General features: G+C 47.3%; 1 pseudogene; it reads right to left on the bottom strand.

The window, feature by feature from the left end:
• Window positions 1-7856: 7856 nt before the first annotated feature.
• On the bottom strand, window positions 7857-8552 carry LOC128105170 (ADP-ribosylation factor-like protein 6-interacting protein 1; annotated as a pseudogene).
• Window positions 8553-10843: the final 2291 nt, after the last annotated feature.

The following is a 10843-nucleotide window of genomic DNA, read 5'->3' as shown; positions in this document are numbered from 1 at the left end:
CACTGCCCTTCTTCTGAACAAAATAAGGGAAGTCCAGGCTAGCAGGAAACAGCAGAGGGAATTGGAGAGGCCAGGTAGGAGGTAATAGGGAGCAGGTAAAGCAAGCTGGAACTCAGTCAGGAGACAGAGGCAGCCAGGGCCCATGGAGGCAGGAGGAGACCACCTTCATAGAAAGTTCTTTCCAGTGATTCCATGGCAATGGTAAATATGGCTCCGGACGAGAGTGAGGAGAAACCAAGGCCACACACAGGCAGTGACTCCCTGGAGAATGGATTTGCAAATGGGGCTCTGTCTACACCTCTCTGGGATTCTACTAAAGGAAGGATGGGCCCCAATAAGCAGGACATGGGTCTGGTCCAGCTGCCTGAAGCTTGTCCCACAGGCTTCTCGTACTCTGACTTCCAGACCCTTGGACCTGGATTTCTTTCAAAGCCCTTTAAACATGCTTTCTGTGAGTAGCAGATGAGCCATCTAACAGAAACCTAGAGGCCTGGTGTGGTGGTATTTTGCTTGTACTGAAATGTGATTTTAATTGTATGTTAATAAATAAAGTTGCCTGGGGCTCAGAGCTATTAGAGCCATAGCAAGTGCGTGGTGGCGGTGGCGCACGCCTTTAAGGACCTGGAGGGCGATACATACAGGCAGTGACGAGGCAGTCACATGTTTGGGTTTACAACCAATGAGAAGGCAGAACAGCTAGAGTATATAAAGACATACACACAAGAAGTAGGTCCCTTTCGGAGAGCTCTCTTGACTGAAGAGGATCACTGAAGCAGGAAGGGTGAGGCTCTTAGCTCTGACCTCTTGGCTTTCTTCTCTGAATCGGCTCTGTGTTTCTTATTTGATAAGACGGTTGGTTACATCTACAAATGGCGCCCAATGTGGTGGCAAGAGTTTCCACCTAAAAACTGAGTAAAAAGATTCTAAAACAGAGCTAAAAACAGCTCCTAGTTGTCTCTTTCAAGCTAGCGGCAGCCTGTGTGTTTGAGCTACTATGGCGGGTTCCTGGCGTGCATGCTCGACCTGCAGTATGGCGGGAATGAGGCCTCTGCAAGTGGCACATTAAATTGTGTGGTGGATTTAGCCTTTGCTAGTAAAAAACAACAAAAAAAAGAGGTTTCTGGGCTACACGCTGCTTTGATAGAAGCATAGACCCACTATTTCTGAAAGTTGATGGCTCCCAGAGCTGGCGGAAAACGTACCACCGCCATGTTGGGAAGCTGAAGTGGGCGGAGCCAGCAGCCATAGCGCCAGTGCTGTTTCAGGCTTAGAAGGCTGCAGTTTAAAGCAATAGGCTCAAACTAATATGAAAAAATAAGCCACATAAAGATGGCTACCACACAGAGAATCTGGATTATGTTCTCTTTGATATTCATAACTGAAGAAAAACATTTGATTACAAAAGCTGTTGAGTTATACCAAAATGTATATTTTAAAGGTACCTTGACTTCAAAATTTGGATGTAAACATATGTTGCTTTGGAAAGGAGGCTCTGCTTTTGTTTCCACAGAAAGCCAGAGGCTATGGATTTGTTCCAGATTAAGATACATCAGGTTTGACCAGTCAAGACCACCTGAAAGGTCTCCAATGACACCATGGCCCAGATGATCCAACATCCAGAACTGTTTCAAGGCAACTGGCTCAGATGATATACCCTCACGGACTACTCCATGATCCTAAAATATTCTTTGTGTCCCCATAAGATACAGTGCCCCCCCTCCAGCAGGAAGTAGTAAGAGAAGCTACGCCCAAATTCCCAAATATACCAAGCTGACTTTGGAGATGTGTAAAGGTTAAAACCTTCCTTTTTAAGAAAAGAAAAGGGGAAGTGCTGTGGGATGGTCTGTATGTCAAATGTGTTGCTGATTGGTCAATAAATAAATCACTGATTGGCCAGTGGCCAGGCAGGAAGTATAGGTGGGACTAACAGAGAGGAGAATTGAGAGAACAGGAAACTGGGTGAGAGAGACACTGCCAGCCGCCACAATGAAAAACAGCATGTGAAGATGCCGGTAAGCCACGAGCCATGTGGCAAGGTGTGGATTAATGGAAATGGATTAATTTAAGCTGTAAGAACAGTTAGCAGGAAGCCTGCCACGGCCATACAGTTTGTAAGCAATATAAGTGTCTGTGTTTACTTGGTTGGGTCTGAGCAGCTGTGGGACTGGCAGGTGAGAGAGATTTGTCCTGACTGTGGGCCAGGCAGGAAAACTTTAGCTACAGCCTGGATTCAGGAACCCAGGGATCAGCACCCCAAGGAAGACGGCATTGAAGATAGAAAGAGCACTTGACTTGCTCAGCCTTGGCCAGGACCCTAGGGCTCACCTGTGTCTGTGGGATAGACTGGATGCTTGCCATGCACAAGGCAATTTGCATGGTTCTTCTTCATCCCCACAGCTCCCTTACCAGGTAGGCTCAAAACCTTTGCCTAAGCTACAGAGGGGAAAACTGAGGCTCAGCCAAAATGGCTGCTTGCCCAGAGTCACAATGCTAACTAGCAAAACAGTAGAGATTCAAGTCCAAGTTGCTCCTGGCCTGGAACTTGGCTCTCAAGCCTCCCCTCACCATGTTGCTAAGAGCTGGACCTGGGATACGACCAAGGACAGTTGGCATTATGAGGGCACACCCTGCAAACCAGAAATTGCTGGCTGGGTTACCTGATGTCACAGGATCATTTCTGTCAGCTCCCATTGTACAGATGAGAAAAATGAGGTCTAGGAAGGGGCAGATAACTACCATGGGTCACTAGAGTATAACCAGGATCAGGTCTCTGGGTCCCCATGGAGCCACAAGGGACCAATCAAGGGATGGGCCTTCTCCTGTGGCCCCCAGCCACAGCAGACTTCTGCTGAGGTTTCCAGCTGATGTTAGAGGCCAAGGCTAGGGAAGAAAAGGAAGCTTTAATCTCTTCCGGCCTTGGAGAGATTTGAAGAAGCAAAGGAATTTCACCTTAAAACCTGATTCCTCATTATCCCTCACCCAATTCCTCAGGGTCAGTATGGCTGACTCAGAGGAATCTTGAGTCCAGTGAGCTAAGATCTATGGCCAGGCCATGATAGATCGACTCCCAGACCTTAGCAGATTAGCTACCACAAGCTCTGCAGGTCAGTTCCTCCTCCACATGCGAGGCTTTCAACTCATCCACCCACCAAACCAAACCCATACCTACCCTCCCAGCCCAGCCCAGCCCCTCCACACACCCTGCACCCACCACTTCCCAGACTGCACCCCTCAGTCACCAAGAGAGCTGTTAAATCAGCAGAACAAAGCCCACCTGATAAAGTGTATTCATCAAAAACACACCTTCCAAGTGTAATACTGCCTGACAGCCGTCTATACTAGACCTAGTGTATAGTGAAGAACATGGTTTCCCTTTCTTATCTGCTGACAAAAGATCTACTAAAACACACACAGGGGCTGGGGAGACGACTCCGTTGGTCTTGTGCTTGCCGCACAAGCAGGGAGACCTGAGTTCTAATCCCCAGCAACTGTGTAAAAAGCTGGGTCCTGTCAGCAGGCACCTGTAATCTTAGCACTGGGGAAACAGAAACAGGATTGCTAGGACTTCCTGTCCAGTCAGCTGAGCCAAACTGGTAAGCCCCAAGTTCAGTAAGTGACCCTGTCTCAAAAGGTAAAGTAAACAGTGATCGAGAAAAACATCTGGGCCGGGCGGTGGTGGTGCACGCCTTTAATCCCAGCACTCGGGAGGCAGAGCCAGGCGGCTCTCTGTGAGTTCGAGGCCAGCCTGGGTTACAGAGTGAGTTCCAGGACAGGCACAAAACTACACAGAGAAACCCTGTCTCGAAAAACCAAAAAAAAAAAAAAGACATCTGATATAGACTTCCAGCCTACACACACACACACACACACACACACACACACACACACACACACACACCAAATAAAACACATAATAAAAGACAGAGCAGCCTGAGGGCTGCCTAAGGCTGGGGACTTAGGAGAATCTGGGGGTAAAGGATAAAGAATATTGGGGTTTTTAGGGTACTGAAGATGAAAATGGTTTCATACTGATGTCCTGATGGCTATAAAACGTGGATATAAGAAAATCATTAGAGCTGGACAGATGGCTCAGTGGTTAAGAGCACTGGCTATTCTTTCTGAGGTCCTGAGTTCAATTCCCAGCAACCATATGGTGGCTCACAACCATCTGTAATGAGATCTGGTGCCCTCTTCTGGCATACAAGCATAACACTGCATACATAATAAATAAATAAATCTTTTTAAAAAAGAGAAAGAAAGAAAGAAAGAAAGAAAGAAAGAAAGAAAGGAAGGAAGGAAGGAAGGAAGGAAGGAAGGAAGGAAGGAAGGAAGGAAGAAAGAAAGAAAGAAAGAAAGAAAGAAAGAAAGAAAGAAAGAAAGAAAGAAAGAAAAGAAAGAAAGAAAGAAAGAAAGAAAAAGAAAATCATTAAAGGGTCTGGAGAGATGTCTCAGAACTTAAGAGCCCCAATGGCATGCTCACGGCAGTTCACGACCATATATAACTCCAGTCCCGGGGGATCCAGTCCCTTCTTCTGACCTCTGAGACCACGATGCACAAATATGGAACACAGACATACATGCAGGCAAAACATTCACACGCAGAAAATAATAACTAAGTCGTTTTTAAAGAAAAAAAAGTTAGTTGTGTGCTTTAAATGAGTCTATTGTTCTGAGCATGAAGGTGCATCTCTGTAATTTGAGCACTAGGAAAGCTGGGGCAGGAGAATCACAAACTCAAGGGTAGCCTGGGCTGCGTAGGCTATCTTGGACAATGTAGGGAAGGAGACTCTGTCTCAAAAATAACAAAAAGCAAAGAGACAAACAGGTAAATTGAATGGTATGTAAATTCTACCTCTACAGAGCTATCTCTAAGCTTGCAAGCACAAAGAACTGTGTCCTCGTAACCCCTTCTCTCGTGTTAATCAAGCCATGGGTCACAAGCGGCAGCGACAGTTGTCCTTACAAAGCTACTTGACCCAAGACTCCAATGATATAAAACAGTCATTTTTTTTTTTTTTAAACAGGAAAAATGAGCATTCGTCATGAGCAACTGTCATACTCCCTGAGGGAGAGACTGCTGCCCTACCAGCCCCACGCTTGCTGATAACACCGGGCTAGAGAGGGCTGGTTTTGCATCACTAATGGCCTCGAGTCTGCAATGACGTCAGCCAGGAATAACTGTGGCATGAGCTTCACAAAGAAAGGCAGTCATGTGGTCCTCTCTGATAATACTAGAACGAAGGGAAGGGCCATCCAAGCGTGCTTTTAAAACCAGCCCCTGCCCAGGGAGGGAGTCTGGATTGCCAGGGCATGGGAGACATTCAGATCCTGTCCTTGGCAGCTGCCCTGACCTAAGCTCAAGCCTCAGACCTCTCAGCCAGCCCCTCTGCTGTGGAGGTAACTCCTGAAGTGGCACAGGCTGGCACTCGCAGTAGCATCACAGAGTGAGCCTGGGGTTCAGTGGAGGTAGATGAGACCCAAGGGCGAGTTTTCTGGAGGCTTCTGGGAACGAGCTTCCTCACATCTCTTTCTAGAAACCCAGCATCACCTCCAGACAAGGCTGGATCGGTGCTTCATGATGTATGGCAACTTATTCAGAAGGTTAGTGGCTTTAAAACAATAAATGCTGGTTGCCTCCTGTATCTTCCACCAGTGGTCAACCAGGAGCAGCCTAGGGTATACAGCTCTGGCTCAGAGCTCCTCGTGAGGGGTCCCTGTCACCCCAGGCTTAGCTAAAGCTTCGGGGCCAGCATCTGAGCAGGCTGTACTTAACCTGGCCCTTCTGCAGGCCTTTTCAGTGGCTGTTGGCAGTAGCCCCTGGCTTTCCCTAGCTGTGGGTCAGAGGCCTCAGTTTCTCACCTCTGGGGCAGCTGTGTGTCCTCCCCAGTGTGGTAGCCATTTCCCAGCCAGAACAAAAGTCCTGAAAGAGAGAGCCGAAGGCTACTCTGATCATCACTCCTACTCTGGTGTGTTTGTGGTAACTCACCAAGCCAGGCCTATACTAAAGCAGAGGAACTGGGATCCACCTTTGAAAGGAAGTGTCACGAACGTGTGAATATATTTAACAACCCATACCGAAGAAGCCTGAAGCTCCCCAGAGACTTTTTTCTTTCTTTCCACGATTCTAGCTTTTAAAAATTTCCCCCTTTGTACAAAACAAAATAGAAGAAATGATTACAACCACCAAGGCGTTAATTGGTATGACACGCACACACACACAATCCAGACAGGAAGGCAGGCTTATTTACAACAAGAAAATAAGTAAAATTAAGGTAGGTGTCACAAGAAACATTTCAAAAACAAACATATGGGACAATGGGTGTCACCGTTTCCAGCAGCGTGGAAGGTATGGGTCTCACAGCATCAGTTAAAAAATTGTTCCCAAATGTGTCACATTTTTGGCCCCTAGAGGTTTAATCCCACAGACTTGGACTACTCTAAGCATCTAGCCACTGAGAAGGAAAGAGATTAAATAAGCTTCTGGGAGGGTTACAAGATCTCCACTAACCAAAGCCAGTCACCACCCCGAGTTCGCTCTCCACTACAGTCCTTGCATTTTTCTGAGAAATATCCAGAAGAAACAGACACAGCACAGTTACTGTCTCCCAGGGCGAAACCTGTGGTAACTGAAATACTGCCAGTATTACTGGTAAAATGAGAATTTTGCAGTTCATGTGTGTTGCTGTTAGGTCTTTGTTTAGTTTTGGATACTTTTTTTTAATTGGTTTTTGTTTTGTTTTAAGACACAGTCTCACTGTAGCCCTAGCTGGCCGGGAATTTCCTATGTAAACTAGGCTGGCCTTGAACTCACAGTGAGCCGCCACGCCAGCAAGGCAGGTTTACCACAGTTGATGGGAAGACCACTTAAGATTTGTTTCTCTTATGGGCGCATGGGAGAAGGATGTCTATAAAATGAACTGAAGCTAATTCCATGCCCGTTTATGTGTGGGTTCCTTTCTTGCCCTACAGGTAGGAATCCTTAGGAAGCGTTGGCCCTTTGCCCTCATGAGGACTCTGACCAACTTAGATAAAAGTTCTAGCTTTCTTTGTACCACTTCAAGTTAGCAAGTCCCTAAAGACTTCAGAACAGCAAACTTCCAGAAGACTATATTCCAGAATCATATTTCAGATCTCTATGAGTTTGAGGCCAGTCTGGTCTACACAGTTGAGTTCTGTGTCAGCTAGAGCTATGTGGTCTCAAAAACTAAAATTGAAATTAAAAAAGTGATAAACTCAAAAAAAAAAAAAGTAAATGCAGAGCCAGGCGGATTTCTGTGAGTTCGAGGCCAGCCTGGGCTACAGAGTGAGTTCCAGGAAAGGCGCAAAGCTACACAGAGAAACCCTGTCTCAAAAAAAAAAAAAAAAAAAAAGTGATAAACTTGGTCTCTATATTAATGAAACCAGTTTTTCAAGCAGACCGTGGAAGCAAAAAGTAGAAGCAGCTTCCAATAGCTACAGTCCATTACCTTTATTCTAGGTAAAGCATGCATCAACAATTGTCCAAAGTCACCCTTCACTGTACAAAAGAGCAAAGTTCATCAATTCAGTATTTTAAAGGAAGATGTAAAAAGTAAAAATGCAGTCAGCTTGGGGGCGGGGTGAGACTCAAAACTATTCATAATCACCAGGAGCGGTCCATTTAAGGACAACAGCTGAGCATGCACCGCCTATACCTGACGGACACTAAGACACTATACACAAAGCTTGACTTGGTAAGTATGGATCTCTATGAACACTGGCAAAGTGGAGGGAGCAAAGAACTACTTCTGTGACATTTTGATGTCCAGATAGCAGAGCACAGACTGTTCCCAGGATCGATGCACACTCCACTAACCACACAGAAGGAAGTGAATGCCTTATTCCTTCCTCTTTGCTTTTTGCTTGAGAGGAATGTTTATCTAAGGTTTGGTCACTCCAATACACTTTGAAATGATCCTCTGTTGGTGTAGTCCACGAGGCAACAGCACAAAAGTTACCATGAGGTAAGAGAGAAGCATCTTGAAGATTTGCTGTCCCACCCAGGCAACCGCACAAGGAAAAAGACCGAGGTGATCGAGTACATTTTCGGCTCTTCCTTCCGCAGAAAGAGGTGTTTCTACCAGTCCGAAGCCCTGCCTTGGTTTTTACTAGATTGCTGCAAGTGTTGTGAAACCTTTGCTGCTCTTTAGTGGGTCCATTTACTGGAGCTAAAAATTCTAGGTGCCAGGATGGGAAGAAGATGGGCGGCCAGACAGGACAGGACAGTCCAGCAGAGCAGGAAACACCCACCAGCACAGATGGCCGCAGGCAGTAATGAGGAACCGCACGGACCACACCCACGATGGCCTGGAAACGAGGCTCTTTCCAACACAGAACTGTGCTGGCCCTCAGCATCCCTTCACCCATCCTTACACCTGCTCTTCCAGACGTGCAGTGTCTGCAGCCAGCAGGCTGCTGCTGCTGCAGCTGCTGCTGCCAATCCCCACACCCAGGTGCAGTCTCAGGGAGTTTGAAGTCACCCTGTCATCCTTCACAGATGCTAGCAACCTGAGCACCCGCCCCAGAACAGCCATTCTGTACCCCAAAAAAACAATTTCTAGAAAGACATAAAGACGCCAGCCCCCTAATGCCAGTACGAGCTAAGCCAGTCGTAGGCCAGGTAGTCTTTGAAACTTCGCAGGTGTAGGACACATTCTCTTCAGGGGTCCAGGATGCTTAATTTCTGCTGTTTGAATCCCATCCCGAGCCTGGTAGGAATGAAGGTGGCAGTCTTGAGAGTCATGTGGCACCAATCACCCATGATTTTTACAAGAGTCACTCCCCTCCTTGGGGGACATCTAGGACACTACAATCAGCTCAGCAGGCACAGGGGGACATTGAATGGCTTCCGCCTGATAAGGACACTCAGTTAAGAAGAAACTCACAGACCAGACATATGTGGCATGTCCCCAGACAGAATACTCAAACACCAGGTCTTTTGAGATCACAGTCAGTCCCTCCCTCAGAAACCCACCATTTAGGCTGAGACCAGGCCTCGGTGGGTCTTTTACCTTGCAGGCCTTCGACCTACTGCTCAGACAGTGTGATACCAATGTGCAGTAAGAAAGGCCAAAACATTCATGAGTCTGCCAGAACCACCACCATCCAGCTGTGGGGTCTTCGGCAAATATTTCCTCCTATTTATGAAAAAATTAACACACACAAACACCCAACAGTACTATTAAGAAAGTAGCATTATTGCCTGGGATAAGATGTGGGTAGATTAAGAGAAAATCCAAATCACAGACTTTAAGAAGATAGGAATATATTGTCCCTGGCATAAAAGAAGTCCAAAAATAGACCAGGGCTGGTGACGGCTCCTCCCCAAACCCTAGGCTCCATCATCCCACTTTCCCATGTGAGCACTTGTCTGCATCCCCAAGGCCATCCCACAGTCCACCATGCTGCCAGAACCCTCACCATGTTAGTGACCAGAGGAAGAGGAAGTAGTAAAGAAGACCAGCCTGGGCTACAGAGGGAGACCTGTTGAAAGCAAGAAGGGTAAGGGAAGGAGAGAGAGAGGACAGGATAGGGGAGGGGACAGAGGGGAAGAACGGGAGGGAAGGGAGACAGCCAGGGCCAAAGGGATCCTTCCCACACAGCTAGCTAGCTCGCTTTAGCAGCCTACCCTGAAGGCCCACAGAATGCCACGCATCTCATTGGCCACAACTTAACCATGTGACATCACCTAGCTACTCAGAGCCTCTCGCAAGAGTGGTGTTTTGGTGCTAGTGTGCCAGCTAGCGGCCTCAGTAAGCTAGGCCACCTCAGGAAAGAATGGGAGCCTGAGCTCCTGCAGTATGACCCTGTTGGGCACCTGGGCTACCACTCTGTCACTCCAGAACTTAGAGACGGAATCCTGTCTGGACCCCAGGAACCCCCGCAGGTATCACAGTGGCTGACAAAGAAAACATGACCAATGCTTTCATTGTGTGGTAGACATTCTGTCCGTATTCTCTCCTGGGAAGCACTTCTATGGCAAAGACTCCAGAGCCACAAAAGTCAGCCCCAAGTCACCTCCCTCCATGGAAGGGACAATTCTAACAGCAAGTGAATCGGCATGGCTGGGTCAGTCATGGGCCCTTCCAGAACTTTTTGGTTTTGCTTTTGAGGCAGGGTCTCTAACCCAGGCTAGTCTTGAACTTGTGTAGCAGAGGATGACCTCCAACCCCTGACCCTCGTGCTTCCACCGCCCAAGGATCAGGATTCAGGCACGTTGGTTCACTGAGTGCTGGGGGTGGAACTCAAGTCTGTGTGCATGGTAAGCAAGCATTCTCCCAACTGAGCTCTATCCCCCATGTCCCTTCGAGAAATTTCTGAAGTTCTTACTTGGGGGTGAGGGAGTTGGGGGGAGCTGACGGAGAAAATGAAGCCAGAGATGGAAGAACGGAGAGGAGAGCTATACAAAGCTCCACTATCAGGGCTCTCATCCTCGCCCCATGGCTCCCAGTTCCCAGCTGGACTCCTGGCTTTCTGGTAAATCCCTCCTCTGTGTCCTCAACACCACCTAGGTTCCTTTCATAATTCCAGCTACCTTTCCCTTTCCACCAGGGAAGAGCTCCTGTGTTTATAACACTTTTAATTATAGAATCGTGTTAGAATTCTTTGTGGAACACATGGCAGAAATCCAGCTGAAACTGGCTGAAAGAAAAATGAATACATAAAAAAAAATTCATTGAAATCAATTTGAAAAGTTCAAGGACAGAAGCGAGCACCCCGAAGGTAGTTGCTGGCTCAAATGCTCAGCCTGTGTTCCGGCCTCTGGTTCTTTCTTCCTTGTTGCCCGCCTAGTCCTGCAGGAAGCTGCACATAGCCAGAAGAAACA

Source organism: Peromyscus californicus, unplaced genomic scaffold (genome assembly GCF_007827085.1).
Source record: "Peromyscus californicus insignis strain IS unplaced genomic scaffold, ASM782708v3 Scaffold_11__1_contigs__length_118956290, whole genome shotgun sequence".
Lineage (NCBI taxonomy): Eukaryota > Metazoa > Chordata > Mammalia > Rodentia > Cricetidae > Peromyscus > Peromyscus californicus.
This window is presented reverse-complemented; position numbering and strand designations above follow the sequence as displayed.